Raw genomic sequence first — 21467 nt, forward strand, 5'->3', positions numbered from 1 at the left:
CTTAAATGAAAACATGGTCAAATTTAACTAGGTTGGAGTAATAACATGTTCCACTACTGAAGACATCGTCTCTAATCTAGTGGAGTAATAACATGTTCCACTACTGAAGACATCGTCTCTAATCTAGTGGAGTAGTAACATGTTCCACTACTGAAGACATTGTCTCTAATCTAGTGGAGTAATAACATGTTCCACTACTGAAGACATCGTCTCTAATCTAGTGGAGTAATAACATGTTCCACTACTGAAGACAGTGTCTCTAATCTAGTGGAGTAATAACATGTTCCACTACTGAAGACATTGTCTCTAATCTAGTGGAGTAATAACATGTTCCACTACTGAAGACATTGTCTCTAATCTAGGTTGGAGTAATAACATGTTCCACTACTGAAGACATTGTCTCTAATCTAGTGGAGTAATAACATGTTCCACTACTGAAGACATTGTCTCTAATCTAGTGGAGTAATAACATGTTCCACTACTGAAGACATTGTCTCTAATCTAGTGGAGTAATAACATGTTCCACTACTGAAGACAGTGTCTCTAATCTAGTGGAGTAATAACATGTTCCACTACTGAAGACATTGTCTCTAATCTAGTGGAGTAATAACATGTTCCACTACTGAAGACATTGTCTCTAATCTAGTGGAGTAATAACATGTTCCACTACTGAAGACATCGTCTCTAATCTAGTGGAGTAATAACATGTTCCACTACTGAAGACATCGTCTCTAATCTAGTGGAGTAATAACATGTTCCACTACTGAAGACATTGTCTCTAATCTAGTGGAGTAATAACATGTTCCACTACTGAAGACATCGTCTCTAATCTAGTGGAGTAATAACATGTTCCACTACTGAAGACATTGTCTCTAATCTAGTGGAGTAATAACATGTTCCACTACTGAAGACATTGTCTCTAATCTAGTGGAGTAATAACATGTTCCACTACTGAAGACATCGTCTCTAATCTAGTGGAGTAATAACATGTTCCACTACTGAAGACATCGTCTCTAATCTAGTGGAGTAATAACATGTTCCACTACTGAAGACATTGTCTCTAATCTAGTGGAGTAATAACATGTTCCACTACTGAAGACATCGTCTCTAATCTAGTGGAGTAATAACATGTTCCACTACTGAAGACAGTGTCTCTAATCTAGTGGAGTAATAACATGTTCCACTACTGAAGACATTGTCTCTAATCTAGTGGAGTAATAACATGTTCCACTACTGAAGACATTGTCTCTAATCCAGGTTGGAGTAATAACATGTTCCACTACTGAAGACATTGTCTCTAATCTAGGTTGGAGTAATAACATGTTCCACTACTGAAGACATCGTCTCTAATCTAGTGGAGTAATAACATGTTCCACTACTGAAGACATTGTCTCTAATCTAGGTTGGAGTAATAACATGTTCCACTACTGAAGACATTGTCTCTAATCTAGGGGAGTAATAACATGTTCCACTACTGAAGACATTGTCTCTAATCTAGTGGAGTAATAACATGTTCCACTACTGAAGACATTGTCTCTAATCTAGTGGAGTAATAACATGTTCCACTACTGAAGACATTGTCTCTAATCTAGTGGAGTAATAACATGTTACACTACTGAAGACATTGTCTCTAATCTAGGTTGGAGTAATAACATGTTCCACTACTGAAGACAGTGTCTCTAATCTAGTGGAGTAATAACATGTTCCACTACTGAAGACATTGTCTCTAATCTAGTGGAGTAATAACATGTTCCACTACTGAAGACATTGTCTCTAATCTAGTGGAGTAATAACATGTTCCACTACTGAAGACATTGTCTCTAATCTAGTGGAGTAATAACATGTTCCACTACTGAAGACATTGTCTCTAATCTAGTGGAGTAATAACATGTTCCACTACTGAAGACATTGTCTCTAATCTAGTGGAGTAATAACATGTTCCACTACTGAAGACATTGTCTCTAATCTAGGTTGGAGTAATAACATGTTCCACTACTGAAGACATTGTCTCTAATCTAGGTTGGAGTAATAACATGTTCCACTACTGAAGACATTGTCTCTAATCTAGTGGAGTAATAACATGTTCCACTACTGAAGACATTGTCTCTAATCTAGTGGAGTAATAACATGTTCCACTACTGAAGACATTGTCTCTAATCTAGTGGAGTAATAACATGTTCCACTACTGAAGACATTGTCTCTAATCTAGTGGAGTAATAACATGTTCCACTACTGAAGACATTGTCTCTAATCTAGTGGAGTAATAACATGTTCCACTACTGAAGACAGTGTCTCTAATCTAGTGGAGTAATAACATGTTCCACTACTGAAGACATTGTCTCTAATCTAGTGGAGTAATAACATGTTCCACTACTGAAGACATTGTCTCTAATCTAGTGGAGTAATAACATGTTCCACTACTGAAGACATTGTCTCTAATCCAGGTTGGAGTAATAACATGTTCCACTACTGAAGACAGTGTCTCTAATCTAGTGGAGTAATAACATGTTCCACTACTGAAGACATTGTCTCTAATCCAGGTTGGAGTAATAACATGTTCCACTACTGAAGACAGTGTCTCTAATCTAGGTTGGAGTAATAACATGTTCCACTACTGAAGACATTGTCTCTAATCTAGTGGAGTAATAACATGTTCCACTACTGAAGACATTGTCTCTAATCTAGTGGAGTAATAACATGTTCCACTACTGAAGACATTGTCTCTAATCTAGGTTGGAGTAATAACATGTTCCACTACTGAAGACATTGTCTCTAATCTAGGTTGGAGTAATAACATGTTCCACTACTGAAGACATTGTCTCTAATCCAGGTTGGAGTAATAACATGTTCCACTACTGAAGACATTGTCTCTAATCTAGTGGAGTAATAACATGTTCCACTACTGAAGACATTGTCTCTAATCTAGTGGAGTAATAACATGTTCCACTACTGAAGACATTGTCTCTAATCTAGTGGAGTAATAACATGTTCCACTACTGAAGACATTGTCTCTAATCTAGTGGAGTAATAACATGTTCCACTACTGAAGACAGTGTCTCTAATCTAGTGGAGTAATAACATGTTCCACTACTGAAGACATTGTCTCTAATCTAGGTTGGAGTAATAACATGTTCCACTACTGAAGACATTGTCTCTAATCTAGTGGAGTAATAACATGTTCCACTACTGAAGACATTGTCTCTAATCTAGTGGAGTAATAACATGTTCCACTACTGAAGACATTGTCTCTAATCTAGTGGAGTAATAACATGTTCCACTACTGAAGACATTGTCTCTAATCTAGGTTGGAGTAATAACATGTTCCACTACTGAAGACATTGTCTCTAATCTAGGGGAGTAATAACATGTTCCACTACTGAAGACATTGTCTCTAATCTAGGGGAGTAATAACATGTTCCACTACTGAAGACATTGTCTCTAATCTAGTGGAGTAATAACATGTTCCACTACTGAAGACATTGTCTCTAATCTAGTGGAGTAATAACATGTTCCACTACTGAAGACATTGTCTCTAATCTAGTGGAGTAATAACATGTTCCACTACTGAAGACATTGTCTCTAATCTAGTGGAGTAATAACATGTTCCACTACTGAAGACATTGTCTCTAATCTAGGTTGGAGTAATAACATGTTCCACTACTGAAGACATTGTCTCTAATCTAGTGGAGTAATAACATGTTCCACTACTGAAGACATCGTCTCTAATCTAGTGGAGTAATAACATGTTCCACTACTGAAGACATTGTCTCTAATCTAGTGGAGTAATAACATGTTCCACTACTGAAGACATTGTCTCTAATCTAGTGGAGTAATAACATGTTCCACTACTGAAGACATTGTCTCTAATCTAGTGGAGTAATAACATGTTCCACTACTGAAGACATTGTCTCTAATCTAGTGGAGTAATAACATGTTCCACTACTGAAGACATTGTCTCTAATCTAGGTTGGAGTAATAACATGTTCCACTACTGAAGACATTGTCTCTAATCTAGGTTGGAGTAATAACATGTTCCACTACTGAAGACATCGTCTCTAATCTAGTGGAGTAATAACATGTTCCACTACTGAAGACATCGTCTCTAATCTAGGTTGGAGTAATAACATGTTCCACTACTGAAGACATCGTCTCTAATCTAGGTTGGAGTAATAACATGTTCCACTACTGAAGACATTGTCTCTAATCTAGTGGAGTAATAACATGTTCCACTACTGAAGACATTGTCTCTAATCTAGGTTGGAGTAATAACATGTTCCACTACTGAAGACATTGTCTCTAATCTAGGTTGGAGTAATAACATGTTCCACTACTGAAGACATTGTCTCTAATCTAGTGGAGTAATAACATGTTCCACTACTGAAGACATTGTCTCTAATCTAGTGGAGTAATAACATGTTCCACTACTGAAGACATTGTCTCTAATCTAGTGGAGTAATAACATGTTCCACTACTGAAGACATTGTCTCTAATCTAGTGGAGTAATAACATGTTCCACTACTGAAGACATTGTCTCTAATCTAGTGGAGTAATAACATGTTCCACTACTGAAGACATTGTCTCTAATCTAGGTTGGAGTAATAACATGTTCCACTACTGAAGACATTGTCTCTAATCTAGGGGAGTAATAACATGTTCCACTACTGAAGACATTGTCTCTAATCTAGTGGAGTAATAACATGTTCCACTACTGAAGACATTGTCTCTAATCTAGTGGAGTAATAACATGTTCCACTACTGAAGACATTGTCTCTAATCTAGTGGAGTAATAACATGTTCCACTACTGAAGACATTGTCTCTAATCTAGGTTGGAGTAATAACATGTTCCACTACTGAAGACATTGTCTCTAATCTAGTGGAGTAATAACATGTTCCACTACTGAAGACATTGTCTCTAATCTAGTGGAGTAATAACATGTTCCACTACTGAAGACATTGTCTCTAATCTAGTGAAGTAATAACATGTTCCACTACTGAAGACATTGTCTCTAATCTAGTGGAGTAATAACATGTTCCACTACTGAAGACAGTGTCTCTAATCTAGTGGAGTAATAACATGTTCCACTACTGAAGACATTGTCTCTAATCTAGTGGAGTAATAACATGTTCCACTACTGAAGACAGTGTCTCTAATCTAGTGGAGTAATAACATGTTCCACTACTGAAGACATTGTCTCTAATCCAGGTTGGAGTAATAACATGTTCCACTACTGAAGACAGTGTCTCTAATCTAGGTTGGAGTAATAACATGTTCCACTACTGAAGACATTGTCTCTAATCTAGTGGAGTAATAACATGTTCCACTACTGAAGACATTGTCTCTAATCTAGTGGAGTAATAACATGTTCCACTACTGAAGACATTGTCTCTAATCTAGGTTGGAGTAATAACATGTTCCACTACTGAAGACATTGTCTCTAATCTAGGTTGGAGTAATAACATGTTCCACTACTGAAGACATTGTCTCTAATCCAGGTTGGAGTAATAACATGTTCCACTACTGAAGACATTGTCTCTAATCTAGTGGAGTAATAACATGTTCCACTACTGAAGACATTGTCTCTAATCTAGTGGAGTAATAACATGTTCCACTACTGAAGACATTGTCTCTAATCTAGTGGAGTAATAACATGTTCCACTACTGAAGACATTGTCTCTAATCTAGTGGAGTAATAACATGTTCCACTACTGAAGACAGTGTCTCTAATCTAGTGGAGTAATAACATGTTCCACTACTGAAGACATTGTCTCTAATCTAGGTTGGAGTAATAACATGTTCCACTACTGAAGACATTGTCTCTAATCTAGTGGAGTAATAACATGTTCCACTACTGAAGACATTGTCTCTAATCTAGTGGAGTAATAACATGTTCCACTACTGAAGACATTGTCTCTAATCTAGTGGAGTAATAACATGTTCCACTACTGAAGACATTGTCTCTAATCTAGGTTGGAGTAATAACATGTTCCACTACTGAAGACATTGTCTCTAATCTAGGGGAGTAATAACATGTTCCACTACTGAAGACATTGTCTCTAATCTAGGGGAGTAATAACATGTTCCACTACTGAAGACATTGTCTCTAATCTAGTGGAGTAATAACATGTTCCACTACTGAAGACATTGTCTCTAATCTAGTGGAGTAATAACATGTTCCACTACTGAAGACATTGTCTCTAATCTAGTGGAGTAATAACATGTTCCACTACTGAAGACATTGTCTCTAATCTAGTGGAGTAATAACATGTTCCACTACTGAAGACATTGTCTCTAATCTAGGTTGGAGTAATAACATGTTCCACTACTGAAGACATTGTCTCTAATCTAGTGGAGTAATAACATGTTCCACTACTGAAGACATCGTCTCTAATCTAGTGGAGTAATAACATGTTCCACTACTGAAGACATTGTCTCTAATCTAGTGGAGTAATAACATGTTCCACTACTGAAGACATTGTCTCTAATCTAGTGGAGTAATAACATGTTCCACTACTGAAGACATTGTCTCTAATCTAGTGGAGTAATAACATGTTCCACTACTGAAGACATTGTCTCTAATCTAGTGGAGTAATAACATGTTCCACTACTGAAGACATTGTCTCTAATCTAGGTTGGAGTAATAACATGTTCCACTACTGAAGACATTGTCTCTAATCTAGGTTGGAGTAATAACATGTTCCACTACTGAAGACATCGTCTCTAATCTAGTGGAGTAATAACATGTTCCACTACTGAAGACATCGTCTCTAATCTAGGTTGGAGTAATAACATGTTCCACTACTGAAGACATCGTCTCTAATCTAGGTTGGAGTAATAACATGTTCCACTACTGAAGACATTGTCTCTAATCTAGTGGAGTAATAACATGTTCCACTACTGAAGACATTGTCTCTAATCTAGGTTGGAGTAATAACATGTTCCACTACTGAAGACATTGTCTCTAATCTAGGTTGGAGTAATAACATGTTCCACTACTGAAGACATTGTCTCTAATCTAGTGGAGTAATAACATGTTCCACTACTGAAGACATTGTCTCTAATCTAGTGGAGTAATAACATGTTCCACTACTGAAGACATTGTCTCTAATCTAGTGGAGTAATAACATGTTCCACTACTGAAGACATTGTCTCTAATCTAGTGGAGTAATAACATGTTCCACTACTGAAGACATTGTCTCTAATCTAGTGGAGTAATAACATGTTCCACTACTGAAGACATTGTCTCTAATCTAGGTTGGAGTAATAACATGTTCCACTACTGAAGACATTGTCTCTAATCTAGGGGAGTAATAACATGTTCCACTACTGAAGACATTGTCTCTAATCTAGTGGAGTAATAACATGTTCCACTACTGAAGACATTGTCTCTAATCTAGTGGAGTAATAACATGTTCCACTACTGAAGACATTGTCTCTAATCTAGTGGAGTAATAACATGTTCCACTACTGAAGACATTGTCTCTAATCTAGGTTGGAGTAATAACATGTTCCACTACTGAAGACATTGTCTCTAATCTAGGGGAGTAATAACATGTTCCACTACTGAAGACATTGTCTCTAATCTAGTGGAGTAATAACATGTTCCACTACTGAAGACATTGTCTCTAATCTAGTGGAGTAATAACATGTTACACTACTGAAGACATTGTCTCTAATCTAGGTTGGAGTAATAACATGTTCCACTACTGAAGACATTGTCTCTAATCTAGTGGAGTAATAACATGTTCCACTACTGAAGACATTGTCTCTAATCTAGTGGAGTAATAACATGTTCCACTACTGAAGACATTGTCTCTAATCTAGGTTGGAGTAATAACATGTTCCACTACTGAAGACATTGTCTCTAATCTAGGTTGGAGTAATAACATGTTCCACTACTGAAGACATTGTCTCTAATCCAGGTTGGAGTAATAACATGTTCCACTACTGAAGACATTGTCTCTAATCTAGTGGAGTAATAACATGTTCCACTACTGAAGACATTGTCTCTAATCTAGTGGAGTAATAACATGTTCCACTACTGAAGACATTGTCTCTAATCTAGTGGAGTAATAACATGTTCCACTACTGAAGACATTGTCTCTAATCTAGTGGAGTAATAACATGTTCCACTACTGAAGACAGTGTCTCTAATCTAGTGGAGTAATAACATGTTCCACTACTGAAGACATTGTCTCTAATCTAGTGGAGTAATAACATGTTCCACTACTGAAGACATTGTCTCTAATCTAGTGGAGTAATAACATGTTCCACTACTGAAGACATTGTCTCTAATCCAGGTTGGAGTAATAACATGTTCCACTACTGAAGACAGTGTCTCTAATCTAGTGGAGTAATAACATGTTCCACTACTGAAGACATTGTCTCTAATCCAGGTTGGAGTAATAACATGTTCCACTACTGAAGACAGTGTCTCTAATCTAGGTTGGAGTAATAACATGTTCCACTACTGAAGACATTGTCTCTAATCTAGTGGAGTAATAACATGTTCCACTACTGAAGACATTGTCTCTAATCTAGTGGAGTAATAACATGTTCCACTACTGAAGACATTGTCTCTAATCTAGTGGAGTAATAACATGTTCCACTACTGAAGACATTGTCTCTAATCTAGTGGAGTAATAACATGTTCCACTACTGAAGACATTGTCTCTAATCTAGGTTGGAGTAATAACATGTTCCACTACTGAAGACATTGTCTCTAATCTAGGTTGGAGTAATAACATGTTCCACTACTGAAGACATTGTCTCTAATCCAGGTTGGAGTAATAACATGTTCCACTACTGAAGACATTGTCTCTAATCTAGTGGAGTAATAACATGTTCCACTACTGAAGACATTGTCTCTAATCTAGTGGAGTAATAACATGTTCCACTACTGAAGACATTGTCTCTAATCTAGTGGAGTAATAACATGTTCCACTACTGAAGACATTGTCTCTAATCTAGTGGAGTAATAACATGTTCCACTACTGAAGACAGTGTCTCTAATCTAGTGGAGTAATAACATGTTCCACTACTGAAGACATTGTCTCTAATCTAGGTTGGAGTAATAACATGTTCCACTACTGAAGACATTGTCTCTAATCTAGTGGAGTAATAACATGTTCCACTACTGAAGACATTGTCTCTAATCTAGTGGAGTAATAACATGTTCCACTACTGAAGACATTGTCTCTAATCTAGTGGAGTAATAACATGTTCCACTACTGAAGACATTGTCTCTAATCTAGGTTGGAGTAATAACATGTTCCACTACTGAAGACATTGTCTCTAATCTAGGGGAGTAATAACATGTTCCACTACTGAAGACATTGTCTCTAATCTAGTGGAGTAATAACATGTTCCACTACTGAAGATATTGTCTCTAATCTAGTGGAGTAATAACATGTTCCACTACTGAAGACATTGTCTCTAATCTAGTGGAGTAATAACATGTTCCACTACTGAAGACATTGTCTCTAATCTAGGGGAGTAATAACATGTTCCACTACTGAAGACATTGTCTCTAATCTAGTGGAGTAATAACATGTTCCACTACTGAAGACATTGTCTCTAATCTAGTGGAGTAATAACATGTTACACTACTGAAGACATTGTCTCTAATCTAGGTTGGAGTAATAACATGTTCCACTACTGAAGACATTGTCTCTAATCTAGTGGAGTAATAACATGTTCCACTACTGAAGACATTGTCTCTAATCTAGTGGAGTAATAACATGTTCCACTACTGAAGACATTGTCTCTAATCTAGGTTGGAGTAATAACATGTTCCACTACTGAAGACATTGTCTCTAATCTAGGTTGGAGTAATAACATGTTCCACTACTGAAGACATTGTCTCTAATCCAGGTTGGAGTAATAACATGTTCCACTACTGAAGACATTGTCTCTAATCTAGTGGAGTAATAACATGTTCCACTACTGAAGACATTGTCTCTAATCTAGTGGAGTAATAACATGTTCCACTACTGAAGACATTGTCTCTAATCTAGTGGAGTAATAACATGTTCCACTACTGAAGACATTGTCTCTAATCTAGTGGAGTAATAACATGTTCCACTACTGAAGACAGTGTCTCTAATCTAGTGGAGTAATAACATGTTCCACTACTGAAGACATTGTCTCTAATCTAGTGGAGTAATAACATGTTCCACTACTGAAGACATTGTCTCTAATCTAGTGGAGTAATAACATGTTCCACTACTGAAGACATTGTCTCTAATCCAGGTTGGAGTAATAACATGTTCCACTACTGAAGACAGTGTCTCTAATCTAGTGGAGTAATAACATGTTCCACTACTGAAGACATTGTCTCTAATCCAGGTTGGAGTAATAACATGTTCCACTACTGAAGACAGTGTCTCTAATCTAGGTTGGAGTAATAACATGTTCCACTACTGAAGACATTGTCTCTAATCTAGTGGAGTAATAACATGTTCCACTACTGAAGACATTGTCTCTAATCTAGTGGAGTAATAACATGTTCCACTACTGAAGACATTGTCTCTAATCTAGGTTGGAGTAATAACATGTTCCACTACTGAAGACATTGTCTCTAATCTAGGGGAGTAATAACATGTTCCACTACTGAAGACATTGTCTCTAATCTAGTGGAGTAATAACATGTTCCACTACTGAAGACATTGTCTCTAATCTAGTGGAGTAATAACATGTTACACTACTGAAGACATTGTCTCTAATCTAGGTTGGAGTAATAACATGTTCCACTACTGAAGACATTGTCTCTAATCTAGTGGAGTAATAACATGTTCCACTACTGAAGACATTGTCTCTAATCTAGTGGAGTAATAACATGTTCCACTACTGAAGACATTGTCTCTAATCTAGGTTGGAGTAATAACATGTTCCACTACTGAAGACATTGTCTCTAATCTAGGTTGGAGTAATAACATGTTCCACTACTGAAGACATTGTCTCTAATCCAGGTTGGAGTAATAACATGTTCCACTACTGAAGACATTGTCTCTAATCTAGGTTGGAGTAATAACATGTTCCACTACTGAAGACATTGTCTCTAATCTAGGTTGGAGTAATAACATGTTCCACTACTGAAGACATTGTCTCTAATCCAGGTTGGAGTAATAACATGTTCCACTACTGAAGACATTGTCTCTAATCTAGTGGAGTAATAACATGTTCCACTACTGAAGACATTGTCTCTAATCTAGTGGAGTAATAACATGTTCCACTACTGAAGACATTGTCTCTAATCTAGTGGAGTAATAACATGTTCCACTACTGAAGACATTGTCTCTAATCTAGTGGAGTAATAACATGTTCCACTACTGAAGACAGTGTCTCTAATCTAGTGGAGTAATAACATGTTCCACTACTGAAGACATTGTCTCTAATCTAGTGGAGTAATAACATGTTCCACTACTGAAGACATTGTCTCTAATCTAGTGGAGTAATAACATGTTCCACTACTGAAGACATTGTCTCTAATCCAGGTTGGAGTAATAACATGTTCCACTACTGAAGACATTGTCTCTAATCTAGTGGAGTAATAACATGTTCCACTACTGAAGACATTGTCTCTAATCCAGGTTGGAGTAATAACATGTTCCACTACTGAAGACAGTGTCTCTAATCTAGTGGAGTAATAACATGTTCCACTACTGAAGACATTGTCTCTAATCTAGGGGAGTAATAACATGTTCCACTACTGAAGACATTGTCTCTAATCTAGGGGAGTAATAACATGTTCCACTACTGAAGACATTGTCTCTAATCTAGTGGAGTAATAACATGTTCCACTACTGAAGACATTGTCTCTAATCTAGGTTGGAGTAATAACATGTTACACTACTGAAGACATTGTCTCTAATCTAGGTTGGAGTAATAACATGTTCCACTACTGAAGACAGTGTCTCTAATCTAGTGGAGTAATAACATGTTCCACTACTGAAGACATTGTCTCTAATCTAGTGGAGTAATAACATGTTCCACTACTGAAGACATTGTCTCTAATCTAGTGGAGTAATAACATGTTCCACTACTGAAGACATTGTCTCTAATCTAGTGGAGTAATAACATGTTCCACTACTGAAGACATTGTCTCTAATCTAGTGGAGTAATAACATGTTCCACTACTGAAGACATTGTCTCTAATCTAGGTTGGAGTAATAACATGTTACACTACTGAAGACATTGTCTCTAATCTAGGTTGGAGTAATAACATGTTCCACTACTGAAGACAGTGTCTCTAATCTAGTGGAGTAATAACATGTTCCACTACTGAAGACATTGTCTCTAATCTAGTGGAGTAATAACATGTTCCACTACTGAAGACATTGTCTCTAATCTAGTGGAGTAATAACATGTTCCACTACTGAAGACATTGTCTCTAATCTAGGTTGGAGTAATAACATGTTCCACTACTGAAGACAGTGTCTCTAATCTAGTGGAGTAATAACATGTTCCACTACTGAAGACATTGTCTCTAATCTAGTGGAGTAATAACATGTTCCACTACTGAAGACATTGTCTCTAATCTAGTGGAGTAATAACATGTTCCACTACTGAAGACATTGTCTATAATCTAGGTTGGAGTAATAACATGTTCCACTACTGAAGACATTGTCTCTAATCTAGTGGAGTAATAACATGTTCCACTACTGAAGACATCGTCTCTAATCTAGTGGAGTAATAACATGTTCCACTACTGAAGACATTGTCTCTAATCTAGTGAAGTAATAACATGTTCCACTACTGAAGACATTGTCTCTAATCTAGTGGAGTAATAACATGTTCCACTACTGAAGACAGTGTCTCTAATCTAGTGGAGTAATAACATGTTCCACTACTGAAGACATTGTCTCTAATCTAGTGGAGTAATAACATGTTCCACTACTGAAGACAGTGTCTCTAATCTAGTGGAGTAATAACATGTTCCACTACTGAAGACAGTGTCTCTAATCTAGTGGAGTAATAACATGTTCCACTACTGAAGACATTGTCTCTAATCTAGTGGAGTAATAACATGTTCCACTACTGAAGACATTGTCTCTAATCTAGTGGAGTAATAACATGTTCCACTACTGAAGACATTGTCTCTAATCTAGGTTGGAGTAATAACATGTTCCACTACTGAAGACATTGTCTCTAATCCAGGTTGGAGTAATAACATGTTCCACTACTGAAGACATTGTCTCTAATCTAGTGGAGTAATAACATGTTCCACTACTGAAGACATTGTCTCTAATCTAGGTTGGAGTAATAACATGTTCCACTACTGAAGACATTGTCTCTAATCTAGGTTGGAGTAATAACATGTTCCACTACTGAAGACATTGTCTCTAATCTAGTGGAGTAATAACATGTTCCACTACTGAAGACATTGTCTCTAATCTAGTGGAGTAATAACATGTTCCACTACTGAAGACATTGTCTCTAATCTAGTGGAGTAATAACATGTTCCACTACTGAAGACATTGTCTCTAATCTAGGTTGGAGTAATAACATGTTCCACTACTGAAGACATTGTCTCTAATCTAGTGGAGTAATAACATGTTCCACTACTGAAGACATCGTCTCTAATCTAGTGGAGTAATAACATGTTCCACTACTGAAGACATTGTCTCTAATCTAGTGAAGTAATAACATGTTCCACTACTGAAGACATTGTCTCTAATCTAGTGGAGTAATAACATGTTCCACTACTGAAGACAGTGTCTCTAATCTAGTGGAGTAATAACATGTTCCACTACTGAAGACATTGTCTCTAATCTAGTGGAGTAATAACATGTTCCACTACTGAAGACATTGTCTCTAATCTAGGTTGGAGTAATAACATGTTCCACTACTGAAGACATTGTCTCTAATCTAGGTTGGAGTAATAACATGTTCCACTACTGAAGACATTGTCTCTAATCTAGTGGAGTAATAACATGTTCCACTACTGAAGACATTGTCTCTAATCTAGTGGAGTAATAACATGTTCCACTACTGAAGACATTGTCTCTAATCTAGGTTGGAGTAATAACATGTTCCACTACTGAAGACATTGTCTCTAATCTAGGTTGGAGTAATAACATGTTCCACTACTGAAGACATTGTCTCTAATCCAGGTTGGAGTAATAACATGTTCCACTACTGAAGACATTGTCTCTAATCTAGTGGAGTAATAACATGTTCCACTACTGAAGACATTGTCTCTAATCTAGTGGAGTAATAACATGTTCCACTACTGAAGACATTGTCTCTAATCTAGTGGAGTAATAACATGTTCCACTACTGAAGACATTGTCTCTAATCTAGTGGAGTAATAACATGTTCCACTACTGAAGACAGTGTCTCTAATCTAGTGGAGTAATAACATGTTCCACTACTGAAGACATTGTCTCTAATCTAGTGGAGTAATAACATGTTCCACTACTGAAGACATTGTCTCTAATCTAGTGGAGTAATAACAGGTTCCACTACTGAAGACATTGTCTCTAATCCAGGTTGGAGTAATAACATGTTCCACTACTGAAGACAGTGTCTCTAATCTAGTGGAGTAATAACATGTTCCACTACTGAAGACAGTGTCTCTAATCTAGTGGAGTAATAACATGTTCCACTACTGAAGACATTGTCTCTAATCCAGGTTGGAGTAATAACATGTTCCACTACTGAAGACATTGTCTCTAATCTAGTGGAGTAATAACATGTTCCACTACTGAAGACATTGTCTCTAATCTAGTGGAGTAATAACATGTTCCACTACTGAAGACATTGCCTCTAATCTAGGTTGGAGTAATAACATGTTCCACTACTGAAGACATTGTCTCTAATCTAGGTTGGAGTAATAACATGTTCCACTACTGAAGACATTGTCTCTAATCCAGGTTGGAGTAATAACATGTTCCACTACTGAAGACATTGTCTCTAATCTAGTGGAGTAATAACATGTTCCACTACTGAAGACATTGTCTCTAATCTAGTGGAGTAATAACATGTTCCACTACTGAAGACATTGTCTCTAATCTAGTGGAGTAATAACATGTTCCACTACTGAAGACATTGTCTCTAATCTAGTGGAGTAATAACATGTTCCACTACTGAAGACAGTGTCTCTAATCTAGTGGAGTAATAACATGTTCCACTACTGAAGACATTGTCTCTAATCTAGTGGAGTAATAACATGTTCCACTACTGAAGACATTGTCTCTAATCTAGTGGAGTAATAACATGTTCCACTACTGAAGACATTGTCTCTAATCCAGGTTGGAGTAATAACATGTTCCACTACTGAAGACATTGTCTCTAATCTAGTGGAGTAATAACATGTTCCACTACTGAAGACAGTGTCTCTAATCTAGTGGAGTAATAACATGTTCCACTACTGAAGACATTGTCTCTAATCTAGTGGAGTAATAACATGTTCCACTACTGAAGACATTGTCTCTAATCTAGTGGATAAATAACATGTTCCACTACTGAAGACATTGTCTCTAATCCAGGTTGGAGTAATAACATGTTCCACTACTGAAGACATTGTCTCTAATCTAGGTAGAAGTAATAACATGTTCCACTACTGAAGACATTGTCTCTAATCTAGTGGAGTAATAACATGTTCCACTACTGAAGACATTGTCTCTAATCTAGTGGAGTAATAACATGTTACACTACTGAAGACATTGTCTCTAATCTAGGTTGGAGTAATAACATGTTCCACTACTGAAGACAGTGTCTCTAATCTAGTGGAGTAATAACATGTTCCACTACTGAAGACATTGTCTCTAATCTAGTGGAGTAATAACATGTTCCACTACTGAAGACAGTGTCTCTAATCTAGTGGAGTAATAACATGTTCCACTACTGAAGACAGTGTCTCTAATCTAGTGGAGTAATAACATGTTCCACTACTGAAGACATTGTCTCTAATCTAGTGGAGTAATAACATGTTCCACTACTGAAGACATTGTCTCTAATCTAGTGGAGTAATAACATGTTCCACTACTGAAGACATTGTCTCTAATCTAGGTTGGAGTAATAACATGTTCCACTACTGAAGACATTGTCTCTAATCTAGGTTGGAGTAATAACATGTTCCACTACTGAAGACATTGTCTCTAATCTAGTGGAGTAATAACATGTTCCACTACTGAAGACATTGTCTCTAATCTAGTGGAGTAATAACATGTTCCACTACTGAAGACATTGTCTCTAATCTAGTGGAGTAATAACATGTTCCACTACTGAAGACATTGTCTCTAATCTAGGTTGGAGTAATAACATGTTCCACTACTGAAGACATTGTCTCTAATCTAGTGGAGTAATAACATGTTCCACTACTGAAGACATCGTCTCTAATCTAGTGGAGTAATAACATGTTCCACTACTGAAGACATTGTCTCTAATCTAGTGAAGTAATAACATGTTCCACTACTGAAGACATTGTCTCTAATCTAGTGGAGTAATAACATGTTCCACTACTGAAGACAGTGTCTCTAATCTAGTGGAGTAATAACATGTTCCACTACTGAAGACATTGTCTCTAATCTAGTGGAGTAATAACATGTTCCACTACTGAAGACAGTGTCTCTAATCTAGTGGAGTAATAACATGTTCCACTACTGAAGACATTGTCTCTAATCTAGTGGAGTAATAACATGTTCCACTACTGAAGACATTGTCTCTAATCTAGTGGAGTAATAACATGTTCCACTACTGAAGACATTGTCTCTAATCTAGGTTGGAGTAATAACATGTTCCACTACTGAAGACATTGTCTCTAATCTAGGTTGGAGTAATAACATGTTCCACTACTGAAGACATTGTCTCTAATCTAGTGGAGTAATAACATGTTCCACTACTGAAGACATTGTCTCTAATCTAGTGGAGTAATAACATGTTCCACTACTGAAGACATTGTCTCTAATCTAGTGGAGTAATAACATGTTCCACTACTGAAGACATTGTCTCTAATCTAGGTTGGAGTAATAACATGTTCCACTACTGAAGACATTGTCTCTAATCTAGTGGAGTAATAACATGTTCCACTACTGAAGACATCGTCTCTAATCTAGTGGAGTAATAACATGTTCCACTACTGAAGACATTGTCTCTAATCTAGTGAAGTAATAACATGTTCCACTACTGAAGACATTGTCTCTAATCTAGTGGAGTAATAACATGTTCCACTACTGAAGACAGTGTCTCTAATCTAGTGGAGTAATAACATGTTCCACTACTGAAGACATTGTCTCTAATCTAGTGGAGTAATAACATGTTCCACTACTGAAGACATTGTCTCTAATCTAGGTTGGAGTAATAACATGTTCCACTACTGAAGACATTGTCTCTAATCTAGGTTGGAGTAATAACATGTTCCACTACTGAAGACATTGTCTCTAATCTAGTGGAGTAATAACATGTTCCACTACTGAAGACATTGTCTCTAATCTAGTGGAGTAATAACATGTTACACTACTGAAGACATTGTCTCTAATCTAGGTTGGAGTAATAACATGTTCCACTACTGAAGACATTGTCTCTAATCTAGTGGAGTAATAACATGTTCCACTACTGAAGACATTGTCTCTAATCTAGTGGAGTAATAACATGTTCCACTACTGAAGACATTGTCTCTAATCTAGGTTGGAGTAATAACATGTTCCACTACTGAAGACATTGTCTCTAATCTAGGTTGGAGTAATAACATGTTCCACTACTGAAGACATTGTCTCTAATCCAGGTTGGAGTAATAACATGTTCCACTACTGAAGACATTGTCTCTAATCTAGTGGAGTAATAACATGTTCCACTACTGAAGACATTGTCTCTAATCTAGTGGAGTAATAACATGTTCCACTACTGAAGACATTGTCTCTAATCTAGTGGAGTAATAACATGTTCCACTACTGAAGACATTGTCTCTAATCTAGTGGAGTAATAACATGTTCCACTACTGAAGACAGTGTCTCTAATCTAGTGGAGTAATAACATGTTCCACTACTGAAGACATTGTCTCTAATCTAGTGGAGTAATAACATGTTCCACTACTGAAGACATTGTCTCTAATCTAGTGGAGTAATAACATGTTCCACTACTGAAGACATTGTCTCTAATCCAGGTTGGAGTAATAACATGTTCCACTACTGAAGACAGTGTCTCTAATCTAGTGGAGTAATAACATGTTCCACTACTGAAGACAGTGTCTCTAATCTAGTGGAGTAATAACATGTTCCACTACTGAAGACATTGTCTCTAATCCAGGTTGGAGTAATAACATGTTCCACTACTGAAGACAGTGTCTCTAATCTAGGTTGGAGTAATAACATGTTCCACTACTGAAGACATTGTCTCTAATCTAGTGGAGTAATAACATGTTCCACTACTGAAGACATTGTCTCTAATCTAGGTTGGAGTAATAACATGTTCCACTACTGAAGACATTGTCTCTAATCTAGGTTGGAGTAATAACATGTTCCACTACTGAAGACATTGTCTCTAATCTAGGTTGGAGTAATAACATGTTCCACTACTGAAGACATTGTCTCTAATCCAGGTTGGAGTAATAACATGTTCCACTACTGAAGACATTGTCTCTAATCCAGGTTGGAGTAATAACATGTTCCACTACTGAAGACAGTGTCTCTAATCTAGTGGAGTAATAACATGTTCCACTACTGAAGACATTGTCTCTAATCCAGGTTGGAGTAATAACATGTTCCACTACTGAAGACAGTGTCTCTAATCTAGTGGAGTAATAACATGTTCCACTACTGAAGACATTGTCTCTAATCTAGTGGAGTAATAACATGTTCCACTACTGAAGACATTGTCTCTAGTCTAGTGGAGTAATAACATGTTCCACTACTGAAGACATTGTCTCTAATCTAGTGGAGTAATAACATGTTCCACTACTGAAGACATTGTCTCTAATCTAGGTTGGAGTAATAACATGTTACACTACTGAAGACATTGTCTCTAATCTAGGTTGGAGTAATAACATGTTCCACTACTGAAGACAGTGTCTCTAATCTAGTGGAGTAATAACATGTTCCACTACTGAAGACATTGTCTCTAATCTAGTGGAGTAATAACATGTTCCACTACTGAAGACATTGTCTCTAATCTAGTGGAGTAATAACATGTTCCACTACTGAAGACATTGTCTCTAATCTAGTGGAGTAATAACATGTTCCACTACTGAAGACATTGTCTCTAATCTAGTGGAGTAATAACATGTTCCACTACTGAAGACATTGTCTCTAATCTAGGTTGGAGTAATAACATGTTACACTACTGAAGACATTGTCTCTAATCTAGGTTGGAGTAATAACATGTTCCACTACTGAAGACAGTGTCTCTAATCTAGTGGAGTAATAACATGTTCCACTACTGAAGACATTGTCTCTAATCTAGTGGAGTAATAACATGTTCCACTACTGAAGACATTGTCTCTAATCTAGTGGAGTAATAACATGTTCCACTACTGAAGACATTGTCTCTAATCTAGGTTGGAGTAATAACATGTTCCACTACTGAAGACAGTGTCTCTAATCTAGTGGAGTAATAACATGTTCCACTACTGAAGACATTGTCTCTAATCTAGTGGAGTAATAACATGTTCCACTACTGAAGACATTGTCTCTAATCTAGTGGAGTAATAACATGTTCCACTACTGAAGACATTGTCTCTAATCTAGGTTGGAGTAATAACATGTTCCACTACTGAAGACATTGTCTCTAATCTAGTGGAGTAATAACATGTTCCACTACTGAAGACATCGTCTCTAATCTAGTGGAGTAATAACATGTTCCACTACTGAAGACATTGTCTCTAATCTAGTGAAGTAATAACATGTTCCACTACTGAAGACATTGTCTCTAATCTAGTGGAGTAATAACATGTTCCACTACTGAAGACAGTGTCTCTAATCTAGTGGAGTAATAACATGTTCCACTACTGAAGACATTGTCTCTAATCTAGTGGAGTAATAACATGTTCCACTACTGAAGACAGTGTCTCTAATCTAGTGGAGTAATAACATGTTCCACTACTGAAGACAGTGTCTCTAATCTAGTGGAGTAATAACATGTTCCACTACTGAAGACATTGTCTCTAATCTAGTGGAGTAATAACATGTTCCACTACTGAAGACATTGTCTCTAATCTAGTGGAGTAATAACATGTTCCACTACTGAAGACATTGTCTCTAATCTAGGTTGGAGTAATAACATGTTCCACTACTGAAGACATTGTCTCTAATCCAGGTTGGAGTAGTAACATGTTCCACTACTGAAGACATTGTCTCTAATCTAGTGGAGTAATAACATGTTCCACTACTGAAGACATTGTCTCTAATCTAGGTTGGAGTAATAACATGTTCCACTACTGAAGACATTGTCTCTAATCTAGTGGAGTAATAACATGTTCCACTACTGAAGACATTGTCTCTAATCTAGTGGAGTAATAACATGTTCCACTACTGAAGACAGTGTCTCTAATCTAGTGGAGTAATAACATGTTCCACTACTGAAGACATTGTCTCTAATCTAGTGGAGTAATAACATGTTCCACTACTGAAGACATTGTCTCTAATCTAGTGGAGTAATAACATGTTCCACTACTGAAGACATTGTCTCTAATCCAGGTTGGAGTAATAACATGTTCCACTACTGAAGACATTGTCTCTAATCTAGTGGAGTAATAACATGTTCCACTACTGAAGACATTGTCTCTAATCTAGTGGAGTAATAACATGTTCCACTACTGTAGACAGTGTCTCTAATCTAGTGGAGTAATAACATGTTCCACTACTGAAGACAGTGTCTCTAATCTAGTGGAGTAATAACATGTTCCACTACTGAAGACATTGTCTCTAATCTAGTGGAGTAATAACATGTTCCACTACTGAAGACATTGTCTCTAATCTAGTGGAGTAATAACATGTTCCACTACTGAAGACATTGTCTCTAATCTAGTGGAGTAATAACATGTTACACTACTGAAGACATTGTCTCTAATCTAGTGGAGTAATAACATGTTACACTACTGAAGACATTGTCTCTAATCTAGTGGAGTAATAACATGTTCCACTACTGAAGACATTGTCTCTAATCTAGTGGAGTAATAACATGTTCCACTACTGAAGACATTGTCTCTAATCTAGTGGAGTAATAACATGTTCCACTACTGAAGACATTGTCTCTAATCTAGTGGAGTAATAACATGTTCCACTACTGAAGACATTGTCTCTAATCTAGTGGAGTAATAACATGTTCCACTACTGAAGACATTGTCTCTAATCCAGGTTGGAGTAATAACATGTTCCACTACTGAAGACATTGTCTCTAATCCAGGTTGGAGTAATAACATGTTCCACTACTGAAGACATTGTCTCTAATCTAGTGGAGTAATAACATGTTCCACTACTGAAGACAGTGTCTCTAATCTAGTGGAGTAATAACATGTTCCACTACTGAAGA

At 36.8% G+C, this 21467-nt stretch overlaps 1 protein-coding gene across 1 annotated transcript in view; it reads right to left on the reverse strand.

Annotated features, from left to right (window-relative positions):
• LOC139537981 (dihydrolipoyllysine-residue acetyltransferase component of pyruvate dehydrogenase complex-like) overlaps positions 1-21467 on the reverse strand; it is a 94168-nt gene that overhangs the window by 42170 nt on the left and 30531 nt on the right. The gene's annotated exons all lie outside the window — the stretch shown is intronic.

The sequence above is a fragment of the Salvelinus alpinus genome, chromosome 13, assembly GCF_045679555.1.
Source record: "Salvelinus alpinus chromosome 13, SLU_Salpinus.1, whole genome shotgun sequence".
Classification (NCBI taxonomy): Eukaryota; Metazoa; Chordata; class Actinopteri; order Salmoniformes; family Salmonidae; genus Salvelinus; species Salvelinus alpinus.